This window comes from Leuciscus leuciscus, assembly GCF_965113295.1.
Source record: "Leuciscus leuciscus genome assembly, chromosome: 8".
Classification (NCBI taxonomy): domain Eukaryota; kingdom Metazoa; phylum Chordata; class Actinopteri; order Cypriniformes; family Leuciscidae; genus Leuciscus; species Leuciscus leuciscus.
Window position 1 is genome coordinate 14,036,978 of NC_138732.1, and position 17,308 is coordinate 14,054,285.

Sequence of the window (17,308 nt, forward strand, 5' to 3'; positions counted from 1 at the left end):
AAATTGACTGGCCATCTGAGGTGCAGGAAGCGACAGTAAAAAGTAAACTCGATGAGCGCTTCCTGCAGCCTCGGTCACAGCCTCTACGTCGGAGCCTGCCATTTTTCCCCGATCTCCACACTGAGGTGTCGAGATCGTGGAATAAGCCCTTCTCCTCACGCATATCTGGCCCCAATGTTCATTTATATTCCAATATATTGGGTGCTAGGGAGGAGGGCTATGGGATGATGCCCAGGGTTGAAGAGTCGTTTGCGTCGCACCTCTCCCCTGACGCTGCATCATCCCTGCGGGCTCCGACGCTTCCCACCAAGCCCTGCCGTACAACATCGGCCTTGGTGGGAAAGGCATATATGGCGGCAGGTCGGGCTGGTAGTTGTCTGCACACGATGGGGCTGTTGCAGGCATACCAGGCCGACCTCCTTAAAGAGGTGGACGACAGCGGGGAGGTCGCCTTCGACGACATCAGGGAGATGCGTCGAGTGGTTGACTTGTCTCTCCGTGCTACTAAGGAGACGGCCCGCGCCATCGGCCGCTCCATGGCAGCATTAGTAGCTACGGAGAGACACCTGTGGCTGAACCTGTCGGGCATCGGGGACAAGGACAGGGCTTGTCTCCTCGATGCCCCGGTTTCGCCTTCTGGCCTTTTCGGCGACGGAGTCAACCAGGTCGTCGAGAGGTTTCAGGAGGCGAAACGACAGTCAGCCGCATTTAAAGAGTTTATCCCCCGCCGTCGTTCCAGGTCTCGTGGGTCTGCTGCCAGGGGGCAGTCCCACGAGGCCGCCGCCAGCTCCTCACACCTGCTGAGGCAGAAGGAGAGTGTTGCTTCTCGTGCTCCCCCCCAAGGGGCCTGGAGGCAGAAGCAACACCCTCAGTCGAGGTCTTCTAAGCCGAAAACAGATCTGAGGACTGTTATTCAGGCGAAGAAGGCCTCGGCTAAGAGGCCATGACGGGACACCCAGGCCTCTGAGGGCATCCCCCTCCGCGTGGGCTTTTTAAAACTTCGCTCCGCGGAGCCCTCAGGAAATCGATGTTGCTTCCCGCCGCCGAGTGCGCCTCGGGACGCATCGAGTTCCAGCGAATGTATCACACAGAAGATTTTTATAACATCTAGTGGGCTAAAACATTCGCTACCTCTCACGAGGCCTGTAGAAAAGATGATTCGGTTAGCTCCTGCCAGAAAACTGCTTCAGGTCACCGATAATAAAGATAAATACAAGAATAAGGAAAGAAATACAGATGTGAATATAGCACCTGAGGTCAGTCCTGAGAGACTGATTCCCTTAGTAGATTATTTAGACACCTGGAAAGGTCTTCAAAATATATCTCAGTGGGTCCTGAATACAGTCGAGAAGGGATACAGAATCCAGTTCCAGTTTAGACCACCTAAGTTTAGTGGCGTCATTCACACATTGGTATCTCCTGATCAGGCTCAGGTGATGGAAGATGAAGTTCAGACTCTCTTAGCTAAGGAGGCTATAGAATATGTGCCCTTAGAGCAGAGGGATTCCGGGTTCTACAGCCGGTACTTCATAGTTCCAAAAAAGGATGGTGGGTTGCGTCCCATTATAGATCTTAGGGTATTGAATAAATCTTTGAGGAGATTTAAATTCAAGATGTTAACTATACCTATGATCGTTCAACAAATCAGATCTGAGGACTGGTTTGTTACGATAGATCTTAAGGATGCGTATTTTCATGTTTCCATCATCCCACATCATAGGAAGTTTCTTAGATTTGCTTTTGGGGGTAAAGCTTATCAATACAGAGTTCTTCCGTTCGGCCTAGCCTTATCCCCTCGCACCTTCACTAAATGTATGGATGCTTCCCTTGCTCCTTTGAGACTTCAGGGGATTCGTATCCTGAATTATATAGATGACTGGCTTATTTTAGCTCAGTCGGAAGAACTGGCAATTCAACATCGAGATGTTGTTTTGAACCATTTGAGGTGCTTGGGGCTGAGACTCAATGTAAAGAAGAGTTCATTGACTCCTCTTCAGAGAACTACGTTCCTGGGAGTAGAGTGGGACTCAGTCACGATGCGGGCACAGTTGTCTCCCGCTCGTATTGAAACCATTTTAAACACAATGAAGAGTATCAGGTTAGGCCAGGCTATCACTGTAAAACATTTTCAGAGAATTTTGGGTCTTATGGCTGCAGCTTCCACGGTAATTCCCTTTGGTCTGCTTCATATGAGGGCCCTGCAGTGGTGGCTCAGGAACAAGGGGTTTTCTCCTCTGGGAAACCCTTTTCGCACGATCAGAGTTACGCACAGATGTCTTCGTTCTCTGGTCATGTGGAAGAAACCTGGGTTCCTGTCTCAAGGTCCGGTTTTGGGAGCACCATGTGAGAGAAGGACTCTTACCACGGATGCGTCCCTCACGGGCTGGGGTGCGGTTATGGAGGGCCGTTACACCCGAGGTGCTTGGAAGGACCATCATCTCTCTTTGCATATTAATTGTTTGGAGATGTTGGCTGTATTCTTTGCCTTGAGGCACTTCCTTGTATACACTCAAAAAAATGACTCTTTGGTTGAACATGATTTAATCATGGACAGTGGTTCCACGTGATTGATTCAAGTTATTCGAGCACGATTGAATCAGGTTATTTGGACAAGACTGAACCAAGTTATTTGGACATGATTAAATCAAGTTTTTTGGACACGACTGAATCAGGTTATTTGGACAAGACTGAATCAAGTTATTTGGACATGATTAAATCAAGTTATTTGGACGAGTCTAATTTTAATTGAGTTTACTCACTTCGCTTAAGTTTATCCAACATGAAGTATTTGGGTTGAGATAACATGGTTCCATCATGTGGAACCACTGTCCATGCTTCAATCATGTTCAGCCAAAGAGTTTTTTATTTGTGTCTATTAAATAGACACACAGAGTTAAAATAACATACAATCAACCTAAATATAGCTTTTCTTTTAATACATACGATGTTGGCAGTCTAAAGATGGTACTGATTGCATCGACACTTTACCACAATGGTAACTCGCCCATAAACACCTACATATAAGAAAGTTGTTTAAAATACCAACATAATAGAATATTAAACATTAACAAGTCTCCCTATTTTCTCATCTTTCTTACATTTTTCTTATCAAAGAACACTGGTACAAAGCAATTACGACAGACCAGGAGGATATTCTTATTTAGTATTTATTGATATACAACATTTACTTCACAAAACATTCTCAGGCATAAAACAAAATCAGTGGGCTTTATAGTAAAAAAAAGAAATATAACATTAAAACAATATTATCAGACTTTTTCACCAAATAAGTGAAAACTGCACAAACAAGGAAATATGCTTGTTTAAAATGTGTAAATATAAAATAATATTATACTAATAAAATAACTGAAACAGACTGGACCATTTTTAAGTAAAATGTTGGCTCTAGATTCAACAGCACTTTATGAATAAACTTTGAGAAGTTAGTGTTCTCTAAATAAGGGCATAAATAAGTGCAAAAAACAGCAGCAGTGCACTGACCAAGACTTGGTAGACATCACCACCTCATCTTCAATCAAAACATCCAGTGAGTTTAAAGACAACGTTCCTCCTCACCAGCAATGATGGTGACTGCTGCACCTGGTCAAACTCCCTTTTTCTAAATGCATTGAAAGAAAAAAAAAGAAAGTGTTAGTGTATGTCACCACATATCATAAAAACGACCCTTGTGAGGGCAGACATTTAAATTTTCATAAATTAAAATAAAGGCGTGAAGGATCAGAGTAGTGTTTATTCAGTAGGGTTTGTGCCCATTTAAAACCCTGTAGTACTTTAAACAACACGTCTTCCAGTTTGTCAGAAGGATTTTATTGGGAAAAAATGTCAGGGGTTTATCGGTTGAATGTTCTAGAGCAGTGGTTCCCAAACCTGTCCTGAAGGACCCCCAACACTGCACGTTTTCTTTGTCTCCCTAATCAAACACACCTGATTCAACTCAGCTCATTAACCCATGTGATAATGAGCTGATGAGTTGAATCAGGTGTGTTTGATTAGGGAGACAAAGAAAACGTGCAGTGTTGGGGGTCCTTCAGGACAGGTTTGGGAACCACTGTTCTAGAGCATAAAAAAAATAAATCATTAATAACATGTAATATGGCATCAGTCGGTTCTTTATTACAAAGTAGAAAGTAAAGTGGTACTTAAAAGGGATAGTTCACCCCAAAATGAAAATTCTGTCATCATACTCACTATCACATCATACCAAACACAAGAATCTTGTTCAGCTTTGGAACAAATTATTATTTTTTTAATTTTTTTATGTCATGGACCATCCATCAAAAGTCTATAGACAATCAATATTTAGCTTCAATAAGTACATAAAGATATAGCTAATCCATATGAATAAAGCAGTTTTATACAAGCCTTCCAATGGATAAAATATGACAAAAAGTATGAAATATATTATTTATTTATTTTTCTTAAGATGAACAAAATTATGGTTTTGGAACATGAGGGTGAGTAAATCATGACAATTTTCATTTTATTTTTAGGTGCACTATCCAAGTCATACATTTATTCTAATGACATACTGATTTATGCTAAAAGGATAAAGTATTCCTAAGTAAATATAACGTAGTCCTGACATGTGTCCTACCTTGTGTGTCTTCAAATCATCAGCTGACTCTTCCTTTGAGATAGTAGTCATGTCAGGATCATAGTTCTAATGACATCAATGCCATTTTTGCACTTGAAGGCAAAACACAAAATTATGGTAATGTAACACAATTAAGCAACATTTATTGAGTTTATTTTTATGATTCATAAGACAACTTTCAACGACTGTCTTATGCTTATATTCAACAGATAGCTGAACAGATTCAAAAATGGTCAAATTCATGGTTTTCTCTATGGGAGTTGTAAAATGAGACCATAAAAAAAAAAAAAACACATTGTACTGTACTGGTTACAGTCAGTTTTTCTATTAGTTTACAACTTTAAAATGTGTGTGGTTCTGAAAGACACAAATAACAAATATGAATAACTAAAAATTATTAGCCATACATACCATTCTAGCAACCAAAGGCGCAAATACCCATTATTGATATTATTATTAACAATATTCAGTAACCAATAATAATTGTCATTAATGCTTTAAAAACGCACTGAACCATCCACCACACAACACAACATTGTTATAATATCTTTGATCGATGCCATGAAAATGAACAGAGTGCAAAGATAGATGATTAAACTAACAAACATGTGCAAACTTAGACACATACCTTTTCGTTTGATGTTTAATCCTGTTATGGCGGTGATCTCTTTCAGGCATAACATCGTGGATTCTGTCATAAATTCATCCGTATCAGTCGACATAATAAAACAGTTGTTAAAATTGTTTCTAATCAGACTGATGCAACACTGATGCAAATGGATAGATGAGTTAAGTTAACAGTTACCTGTTCGTGTGCTGTTTAATACAGTTTATGGCGCGGCCATCTCATTTAGGCTTACAATCGTGCATTCTGTCAAAATAACACATTAGTATCAACCGACATCATAAAACAGTTTGATAATATTGTTTCTAATAACAGTGATGGAAATGGATGAACACGTACCTGTTTGTTTTAAGCTTATATTCCAGTTAATGGCGTGGCGATCTATTTGAGACATGCGCAGCATTAACGTATTTTATGAATGTTGCCGCCAGGATATGCAAATTGCGTCACAACAAATTTCCGCTTCCTTTAGGTTGAGAATGTGGTTTGTTTTCAGGCTGTTTTGACATTCAGTCCGGCTGACTTTATAAAAACACACATTTTATATGTGTGATTGACTTTTACTAAACATTATTTGTATCAGTCTGATTTAACAGCAATTTAAGACAAATAACAAACCTAAAAACACCAATATCCATTTAATTGCACTTCTAATCAAGCTATAAATTAATAAACAAAAATATTTAAAAAAAATTATAAATATTATGTAAGTTATTATATATATATTTTTAATTCAGTCAACAGTTTGACTGAGCTAAGTGATTGAAACATGTACTTTTAAAATGAAAACTTTATGTTAAACCAACGAGTGACAGTTTTAAGTCAGTTTAACATGACACAATCATGTTGAAATGAAAAATAGCCAAAATGGCATTATTTCAGCATGAATTGTTCAGGTAAAGTGAACAAAACTGAAAAATCATTTTTTTGAGTGTACCTCAGAGGCCATCATGTTCTCGTTAGGACAGACAATATGTCGGTGGTCTCGTATATCAACCGCCAAGGAGGTTTGAGATCTCGCCCTCTTTGTAGACTGGCGCATCAAATCCTTCTTTGGTCCCAGGGCAAATTTCTCTCTGTGAGATCCATTTATATTCCTGGGGTTGACAATATGGGAGCAGACATCCTGTCGAGGCAGGGGCTGAGGCCCGGGGAATGGCGGCTCCACCCCGAAGTGGTTGAGCTTATATGGAGAAAGTTTGGCCGGGCGGAGGTTGACCTGTTCGCTTCTCATGAAAACTCTCATTGCCCACTTTGGTACTCTCTCTCACATCCAGCTCCTTTGGGTTTGGATGCCATGGTACAGAGGTGGCCGAGGTCACTTCTGTATGCCTTTCCCCCGATCGCTCTGCTCCCTGGGGTTCTAGAAAGGGTCAGGAGGTACGGAGTGAGACTACTCCTTGTAGCTCCGTACTGGCCGGCCCGAATTTGGTTTTCGGACTTTAATAGTCTCCTTGAAAGTCCTCCATGGAAAATTCCTGTTAGGAGAGATCTTCTGTCCCAGGCTGATGGTACAATATTTCATCCCAGACCAGAGTTATGGAGACTATGGGTTTGGCCCCTGAGGGGGTCCCATCCATAATCAGGTTGCCTTTCCACTGAGGTGGTTAGGACAGCCATTCTAGAACCTCATTCTACTAGGAACTAAACATTTAGGTTAGGGAGGGCATCGAACCCAGGGTTATTACTGCCCACTGGCTTCAGTTCTGGTGTTCCATCCTACTCTCTAACGGGATCTCCCGTTCATGCTTAGGGCCTCTGTGGCGGCCTTAGTGCCCTCCGCAAGCCTCTAGGGGTGTATATGTAGGGACATTCCCACCCAAACTCCATGTTCCTGTAGATTAGAGGATAAATCCTTTCGTCCAGCTTATTGGCATCAGGCTGATGGGGTATCCCTGGCACCCATCATGTCCTGTGGATGCATATATTATATATATGAGTATATATGAATATATATAGAAGAATCTAATGAGTCGGTTTCCTGTTTATCTTACTCCCTGTAAGAGTGGTGATGCTGCCCCCTCTCACTTATTACTGGAGGAGCCACTCTGCATCATTGTTGCTCCGGTACTAAGGTGCCGGTAGGTAATAATTATGATTCTTCAAGGTATTTTATCCTCCATCGCATGTGTCGGATGGTCAAGGTCATAGCCTTGGAGGGTTCTATATAGGCCTCAGGCTGAAAGGAGTTAGTCCATCTAGCGATGTCAAGGTTAGGAGCTATTTCCCTTTATTATTAAGAGAGCAGCTGGCTATCTATAAACCAAGAGCTTATCTGAAGTATAAGGTGCGCTTTTTGCCTTCACCTCTTTTCCAATGCTTTCTATTTGTATGGGGCTCCCATCCAGGAGGTCAGTCGAGCCTCTAGTTCCAGACCTCCTCTTTTCTACACCAAATCTTATGACAAGCTAGTTTGGATCTGTACTCTACTTATTCTATCGTCCGTGAGATGTACCAGATGTTTTGTACCAGGGCGTTTTTTCTCTCAGTATGGCGGCGTGGGTATTCGTTCCCCAAAGTATCGAGTATCGATGCAGCGGGAGTTCCCTTTACGAAAGGGAACGTCTCGGGTTACGTATGTAACCCTCGTTCCCTGAGTAGGGAACGAGACGCTGCATCACTCGGCCATACTTTTCGCGCCCTGAGAACGACTTGCTTTGACCAATTAGAAGCTAATACTTCCTGGTTCCTGTGACCGTTTTATAGCTTCCGGATCACCGTCACATGCGACGTCACGCGTGACGTAATGACGTTGCACCAATCAAGATTGGAATAGTTGTATAGTAGACTTCAGACGCGTCATGCCGAGGGCATTCCCCAAAGTATCGAGTATCGATGCAGCGTCTCGTTCCCTACTCAGGGAACGAGGGTTACATACGTAACCCGAGACGATTTGTAGGGTATCGAAAATAGAAAAATGTAAATAATAATTTTAATAATGCTATAAAATTACTCATACTGTGATATAAGATATGTCACACTCCTTCTCACTGGGACACTGTACAAAATAACTGTAAAATCACTGTAAAAGTCCAGCATTGCAATTTCAATAAAAGTGCAAAATTCCAATTAAATCTCCAATGTTATATCTCATTGTTCTTAAAATCTTTGGATGGTTATAGCTTGGGCAAAATGCATGTCTTTCTCTTTCTCTGTCTCTTTTTTTCCTCTGTTCAGAACTTGTTTCTGTTCTATGTGTGTTCTGTCTAATTGACAGACCGACCGGTCTGGAGATGTTTCATCCTTCTCTCTCTCTTCCTTCTCCCTCCATTTCTCATCCCATCACTCTCTGAGACACTTGTGAAGGCTGCGGTTGAAAAGCGAGTGAGAGAGACAGAGGAGAAACAGAGGAGCACAAAAGAGGGGAAAGGAAAATCTCTTTTGCTCTGACAAAGAACTCAGCTGGGCAGCGGACAAAAGAAGTGGGCTGTGGAGATGGGAACTCAGACCTTCTGAAATGTTCTGTTAATTTTTTTTTCCTCTAACAATGTGAATGGCGGTGGAGATGTTCTCTCTCTTTGTGGTGTACTCCTCGATTTCAGTGCTGACTCTTACTGCACTTAACACATTTCTGACTGTCTGCTTGTCTCCTCTCCCTGAAGTTGCTGTCTAAGGCCTAAAATGTTGCTTCCTTAGCAGAATATTTGCTCTTCACATGAAATAAATGTAAGCTGGAAAAACCAGCAATGCAAGTTTGCGAGGTGTCATCCCGACAAATATCGCAAGAATCACGACTTGCTTTACGGCACGACGTCACATACATCAACAACATATGAAGCAGCCTCTATGGAAGACACTATAGCGCACATTTCAGACGTGAATCATGGCAGAGTCGATGAAGAAAAGCCGGTCCGAAGAGTCAAGGATAAGAAAACGAGAAAGTGAGACGCAAGACTAGGCTTTCACTAGTTGGCGAGAGCTAAAAAGCAGCAAAGGATGCAACAGCGATGCTGACCTGACTAAGTAAATCTCTTATTTGTAAATTTGCTTGCGTTCTATGTTGTATGTTGTTGCGCTTGCTTGTTGTATGTCATTTTTTTACAAAGTTGTTCATTCATCCATTGTTGATAATAAGACCAGTCCACTAATTTCCACATGTCTAGCTAGCTGTCGTTTAGCAGAGCTATTAGCAGACTTGATGACAAACACTCGTTTCTCTTACGTGTTTTTGCGTAATGTTTTATTGCAGCTTGCCTCACAAGCAAGTTTACCAGCTGAACTCAGGTGTTGTGATGTGCATTTATCACGTAGTCCTTTGTCTGGTTCAGGTTTCGTATGGCATGTGTACTGTGCTTATGCAAACTTTAGCTGGCATATTTGTATGAAATCGTGAAACATTATCTCATCAGTAGACATCTTCGGAGACTATCTGTGCCTGTTCGATGTCTGACGCTTCCATCCTACTGAACAGGTACCGGTATACGGGGGGAGGGGATCAGGTCGTGAGGGCAGAGACTGCTCTGCATGAGTGGTATTTACGACAGTAACGTTAAATACAAGTACTCCACAGCGACTCTAGGGGTCGCTGTTTGACAAAAACGGAAAACTGCATAGTGTGCCTTTGAATATACACCTTGCTGAAAACTCCCACTCAGATTATCATGAACTTCTGTGCTAGTTAGTGCCAGTCTAACAGGTTTAATTTAGTTTAATCTTAAAATGAAAATACTGATGAAAATATTTCTCAAGAAAAATTACAAGGTGAGACAAAACATACATTATGATGATTAGAGATACACAGATTTTCTCTGCCGATACACTTAGCCGACTAATCAGAATTATATATTTGATAACCGATAGTTTGATTTTGTTCTCCAAAAAAAAACTCTCCAAACTAATGCTGTAAACTACACAGGGAACCCTCTCATTTGGCACATTACCATAATATTGGAGGTAAAGTTAACAACAGAGCTCAAAATATTATATTCAACTGCTATTTATTTTCAGATAACATTTTCAGATAATATTTGAATATAACTCACATAGTTTTCATTAACACCTGTCTTTATGACAAATATATAATTAACAGTAAATACGCTCCTAAATATAACGAACTGAACACTGGATAACTTTCCTTAGGTAAATGCAACATTAAGTGACATAAGCTGACAAGCTGTTTTATCGACATCTTTCCGCGGTTGAAACACTGATTGCATGAGACATGGTACATTTCGGTGTATCTTTCTAAATACTTTTTGATGTTCACATGTTTTTTTCATGCTATAACATGTCTTAAAGTGAGTCATTTAAGAGTGTCAAGATGCCGTTTATTGTTTTATTTTGTGATAAAATGGACAGAATTTGAAAGCTGAGACTATGTTTCTGATCAGAAGTAACAAAGCTCTTTGCGATTATTGGATGAGATGTGCGCTAAAAAATGCACTCCTAGGGCGCTTTCACACTGGCAGTTTAGTGCGGACCGGGGCACGGTTCGCATGAAAAATCGTTAATGTGAACGCTGTCATCGGACCCGGGTGCGCACTAGAGTACCGAACCCGAGACTAGCTGGAGGAGGTGGTCTGAGCTCGGTTGCTCCCGAACCGTGGTGCGGTTCGCGTTAATGTGCAAGCAACACGGACTCGGGTGCGCGCTTGTTCAGGAAGTATAGTATCCCGCGCATGCGTATCACTGTCGATATCATTGTTTGATTGCGTTTGCGATGACGTAAGATCACTGCAAACGCACCTGGGTTCGATACAATTAATTGAGTGTGAAACCAGACCAACGCTGCGGGAGGCGCCGGGAACTAGCGCACTCGGGTTCGGACCGCAGCAAACGAACCCAGTGGAAAAACGCCCTTATACACACTCAGAATGTCAGCGGAAGTAGTCATCCAGTACTGAGAATTTGGACATACTTCTTTTGTCACACATTGTTACTACTATATAGTTCGATACCGATTATTGGCACATATCGTTGCAAAATTATGACCAATATTGTCAATTCACAATTCACTATGCTTTGCAAGTAAGTTAAATAGCTCACTCTTACTAAATAAATGAGATTTATCAGCTTCATTTTTGTGCCACGTATTGTACTCCTTTGTAGTTTTTTCTTGTTGATAAGTTCCTGATTGTTCCCATGTGTGTCTTGTTTGCCAATCACCCATTGTGTATAAATACCCCAGTGTTTCTCACATCTGGTGTTGTCCTTAGTGGATGTATTGTCTGAGTTATTTTCAGTTCTGTTTTGTCCCTCGTTTTGGATTTACTATGGGTTTTGCCTGTGTTCCTGTTGCTTGGATGTTACTGATTATTGAATGTCGCATGTTATTTTGTAAATAAACTGCTATACTGCACTTGGATCCTCCTCTTCCTGAATTCTGAAACACTCCACCTTACAATTATATGCTATTATTTCAGAAGCTTTCAAACACTGTATTTTGTGTATGGTCTGTTGCAGTTAACTAGTCATTTAGCAAATTAATGTCATTCATTATTGTAATTCAGTAAAAGTAAAATAGATTCAAATTAACTAAGATGACATGACAAAGTATTGACTGCGTTTAAATTAAATTTTAATTTAAAGGTGTTGAAATTAGCACTGGAAGAGTCAAGGATGCACCAGCATAAACACCTACTTTTTCATTATGCTACCTCAAATTGAAGCTAATCATCAATGACCTTCAAAATATGTAGATTTGATTATTAAACCATTAAATATTTTACTCTGTAGTCAATGTTATGGTTAACGTATGCTGTTATGTCAAGGATCTCTGATATGATAATACAGAGGTATTTTTGGACTTTCCACTGAGGGGGGGAAAAAGAAATCCAGCAAACCATTGTCCTGCTGCCTGTCTGCACACAGAGCAATCACACTAATGTATTTCATTGTGTAGAGCCTGCTGTACTAATGGCTGTGGACTGCAACATTTCAACATTGCTGCCACTGGCTGTTGCGATGGGCAAATAGATAGATGAGGCTTGTGTCTGGATTTATATGTGTATGTGAGCGCTGTGTTTGGCTGATCGTGTCTGTGTAGGACAGTCGATTCGTTGTGTTTGTGTAGCTGAGCTATGCTCTGACTGAACTGCTAGGCAAAGAGCCAGTCCAGGCCCAGCCAGAGAGCCACTCTCCTGGGTTAATCGTCATGGATATGCTCCCATTCCATTAGGCCCCTTACGATGTGCCATAACCAGCGGGCGACTGGCATCAGCCGTAGTAACTGAGAACAAGCCAAAACCTCAGCATGGGCACTGCCCCAAAACACACAAACACAAACATGACACAAACATGTTTAAAGTGCCAGCAGATCTCCTTTCATATTAATTCATATCAGACTAAATTTAAATATCGATATAAACATTTTATTGTATTCATTTGAGTTGCCATGTTGCCTTTTTGTCTCTTATCTGAATGAATCAATATAAATTCCACCTATATATATATATATATATATATATATATATATATATATATATATATATGTATATATATTAACTTTAACTAATTAATTGCACAATTTGCTGTAATTAATTGCATTTCCCCCAAGCTTGTAATCATCAATATTTAAACTTAGAATCACCTAATTAAATTAAAAATTAGGAGTGAGAGAGAGAGTGTTGTCTCTCTCTCATGACAACACAGGAAAAAAAAAAGGAACAGAAAATAGCCCTATATTAAAATAATATTAAACATCAATATATCAATATTTTCACGTTAAACATCTCAAATTAATCGCAAAGATTAATGCGTTAATTCCCCCAACCCTAATATATACCAGCTCCCACACATTTTGAATCAATTATTAGGGATGTGCAATAGTTTCGTAATACTGTCTATAGTCATAATTTTGCCAGAACAACTATTCGGTCTTAAGTTCACCCAAAAATGAATTTTGTCATGTACTCACCCTTATGTGGTTCCAAATCTTTGACTTTCTTTCTTCTATGAAACATAAAAGAAGATATTTTGAACAATGTTAGTAACCAAACTGTTGTTTTACTGACTTTACTTCCATTGTGTGAAAAAAAAAAATCAGACATTTCTCAAATACAAACTTATTTTTCTCTCTCTCTCTCTCTCTCTCTCTCTCTCTCTCTCTCTCTCTCTCTCTCTCTCTCTCTCTATATATATATATATATATATATATATATATATATATATATATATATATAGACTTTCATTGTATAGACAAAAACAGTCTAACCATTCCGCAAAATCTCTTCTGGTTTTAACAGGAGTAACATGAAACAAAAGGACCATTTTTCTTTTTGAAATATTAATTTAAATTACTAAAAAAGAATTACTTGTTTTGTTCTGCTTTGTGACCACATGTCAATGAATGACCCACATGTATAGATAGAATGATTCCACTAGATATCAATAATTTTTTTAAGGTTTTACAATTACTGTAACAATTTTACTTTACAGTAACACTAACTTTATGTTATGTTATTTTGGCAAATGTATATGGTTAACATTTTTTTTTTTATGTGACTTAATCCATCTCGATTTTGTTATTGTCTAAATCTTTGTTCAGTTTTGGAGAACTATACCGTTTTCTGATCTGTACCTTTTTTTTTTTTTTAGGGAGAATAGCATGGTAGCCATCTTGAACTGGCATGACTGCTGATTCAGGGGACTTTTGCCGTGGTTGTGTCAGAATGACAGCTTCTCATCCGCTGTGGTTCTGCTGTAGCACACACACAAACACACAGACATTTACACACACTCTTAGCTCACTGTTCTCAGCCGTCAGGAATGATGACCGTTTCATTTGAGTGGGTTCACGGTGTCAATTCACTTCATTCAGGGGATATACAAGGTGTGAGAGAGACAATCAATGCCAGTCTGCTTTCACACACTCAAACAAACAGCAACAACATCAGGTAACACTTTATTTTACAGTGTCTTTGTTACATATGTTACATGTAGTTACTATAGTAATAACTATAAATTATATATAATATAATAGTATAATATAATAGTAAGTACATGTAGTTAGTTACTTAATATCACTCAGTACTTAAATGTATAAATACAGTGTAACAAAGACACCTTAAAATAAAGTGTAACCCAATATCATTTAAAAATCAACTAAATGAGACACAAGCATATATGCACAAAGTGAACATGTAAAACACATAGACCTAATGTTTGTTCCTGTCTGACTCTCTCTGAATTGTGGCTGATGGGTAAATAAGGTTTGTAAAGTCATGTTGCTGTAACCATCGGTGAGAATAATAGCAGTAGTTTGAGGTTGAATGAGTGTCAAAAGCATTCACCCTCATGTCACAGACCGCTCTGTCACACAGTGTACCCACTCAAACACACACTGCACCCACTCAAACACACACTGCATGGACAAATTGTAGATGGCAAAGTTTTCTACACAGAAAGTAGACTGTGTGTATGAGAGCCAGAGCAGGGTAAATGTGTTGAGGGGGTAATGGGAAAAGCTACTGGACCGTTTCACTAGGCCTGTCTTGTCATGGTGGGTTTTTGCAGACACAGTCCGACGACTCCTGACTTCTCCCTGTATATATATATATATATATATATATATATATAAGTAAAAAATCATTTTCATCGAGACATCAGTTAGCTATATTAATATCAGTGATACTGGCCTTCATTCATAAAAAGATGCCATTAAACAATTATTTAAAATATACTGTCTTTATGTTTTTTCTTCATTTCAGTGGTTATGTACATTATGTTGTTTCTACAATTATTACAGTAATTACAAAACATTAATGGTGAAAATGTTTTACTTTATAAAATGATTATCTCAAGTCTTGTCAATCGGCCCCAATTAAACAATAAAGAAAGTAAGACATTTTTATTATACATAGTTTAGTAGCCTACTATATTCTTTTTGGCAGAATTGATCATTATAATCAACTTAATTATTTCCTGGATTTTGTATCACCATAGTCCCTAAAGGTATGAAAATGCAGGAAATGGGATTAAAATTGGAAAAACATTTTTTTTTCGCTTTTTTTAAAGTGCAAAACAAATATTCCCCCACTTCTCAAACCAAAGTTACACCCTTGTATACATATATATTAGGGGTGTAACGATACACGTATTCGTATTGAAGCGTTCGGTACGAGGCTTTCTGTTTGGTACGCATTACAAACTGAACAGAGCATTTTTCCTGCCGACCAAAATGTTGTTATTTCAAATGTAGGCGCGTGGCAAGCGTGCTCACAATGTAAGAGACGCTGGCGCGACCACAACATTGCCCGACATCAAATGGCAAACTTAATGAAAGCGGAACGAAACTGCGCTACTCGTTATAAGTGCTTCACGGACCGTTTATCAGTTTGGACCAATGCAGCGCAAGCCGATCTTGATCAAGCGACACTGTGGGCCATGACAATTTTGTGAAAATTGTGAACACTGACGGTGGCTGGCAACTTTTTCTAAAAACGCTGGTGGGGAAAGAGTTAAGCAATATCACACAAGCAAGAGTGCTGTATGTATTTATACTCAGAACAACAGCACAACCGCAAATGTGATACTGCTTTTGTATGACTCTATAAAAAGTTAAAATTGAGAAGCAGTATTGACATTTGTTGTTAAGATGTGGTCACATTAGCAAAATAAAAATAAATAAAAAAATTGTCAATTTCAAATATCTTTTGTCAATAGTGTAGCAATGTATGATGCACAGCTGAGCTCACACAGGACCAAGCAGGTTTCTGTTGGTCAATGCGGTGCATCCACAAGACCAACTTGACCTTGTTGTGAAATCTGAATGGGGAAATCTGTTGACCACATGTGAAATTCGCAATGAAATGACTGGATTTTGGCCACAAAAAAGTAAATGAACATCAGTAAATGTGACCACACCTTAATGTTTTTCTAAACGATGCATAACAGGTACTGTTTAGTTCCTGAATTAATCAGAATGAAAATGTTTTGAATGAATTGTAAAACTATATATATGAATGAATTGTTAATATATAAAACAATTATAAGAAAATTCATTTACTCACCTGTATATCATTCCAACCTATGCGTTTCATTGGGAAGCGTTGAGATCCGAACAACAGTGGTCCCCACTTTTATTATATGGAAGAACAAATAAATAAGTAATGAGTAAATGACCACAGATTTTTTCTCTCCAGTGTATAGACAAGTGTGCAAAAAGGTAATAGAAAACACAACTTTCAACTTATAAATACTAGCCTAAGTGTAAACAAGAACAGCGTATCACCTGTAAATGGCAGTTTGTATGTTGAGGTGGAGACATGTTGCATCTTTGATCGATTTTAAATGTCATTACCAGTGTTAAAACCCAACCTACACATTTGCTGTGGACCAGCATGAAAACAGCCTTATGAGCGAGAACCAGCCAAGAAATGGAGCAATTCTGCCTCATTAGGCTATTTCTTTTCTCACCCGAGGAACAAAAATGAAGAAAAGATGCAATTAGTCCTGCAAAATGACTGTTTGGTATGTTTTCTGTATATGCAGGTTCTGTTACACGACACATGCTTAATGTGTGTGTTGATGTAGCATTTGGTCTATTAGAACATTTTTGAGAAGCCTAGTGTATGCGATAGTGCTAATTACATCATTAATCACAGGACAGAGGTTATAGGCTATACTAACAACCTGTATGTGTATGTGTGGGTTTATACTTGTCACACGTTTGTGCTGATTTTACATTGGCTATTTATATATTTGTTCTTTTGTATGTTTTTTTTTTTTTTCTTAATTATTATACATGCTAATAACCTCCAAGTTTGAATAATAATAGGACAGAACTATTTCTTTATTTTCTTTTCTTTTCTTTTCTTTCTTTTTTTTTTTTTGTGAAGAAAATGTGGGTGTTTATTTGCCTGTACCATGATGGTCATGATTTCCTTTGTTCTCTAGGATTTTCTTGTCCCTAGATGTGGCTTGGACCTTCCAGAGATTTAGATGATATTACATTACAGTCAACATGAATTTCTATTTGCAGCTGATTTTATTCCTGTAATTTGTCATATCAGAGTGAAACAAGACCTATAAGGGGAAAAATATGTACACTTGGAGTTATGACTTTTTAATGTTTTTGACAGTCTGTTTTAATATATTTCGAAATGTAATTTATTCCAGTAGCCTAATGG

General features: G+C 39.0%; 2 long non-coding RNA genes across 2 annotated transcripts; one reads left to right on the forward strand and one right to left on the reverse strand.

The window, feature by feature from the left end:
• The first annotated feature begins 2,500 nt into the window (after positions 1–2,500).
• Positions 2,501–4,265, forward strand: LOC309504687. Its single transcript, XR_014208145.1, has 2 exons — positions 2,501–3,875; positions 4,081–4,265. It is a non-coding gene; the product is annotated as an uncharacterized lncRNA (long non-coding RNA).
• Positions 4,266–4,615: 350 nt separating this feature from the next.
• On the reverse strand, positions 4,616–5,380 carry LOC309504686. The gene is made up of 2 exons (XR_014208144.1): positions 5,244–5,380; positions 4,616–4,707 (listed from the first exon to the last, which is right to left on the reverse strand). It is a non-coding gene; the product is annotated as an uncharacterized lncRNA (long non-coding RNA).
• Positions 5,381–17,308: the final 11,928 nt, after the last annotated feature.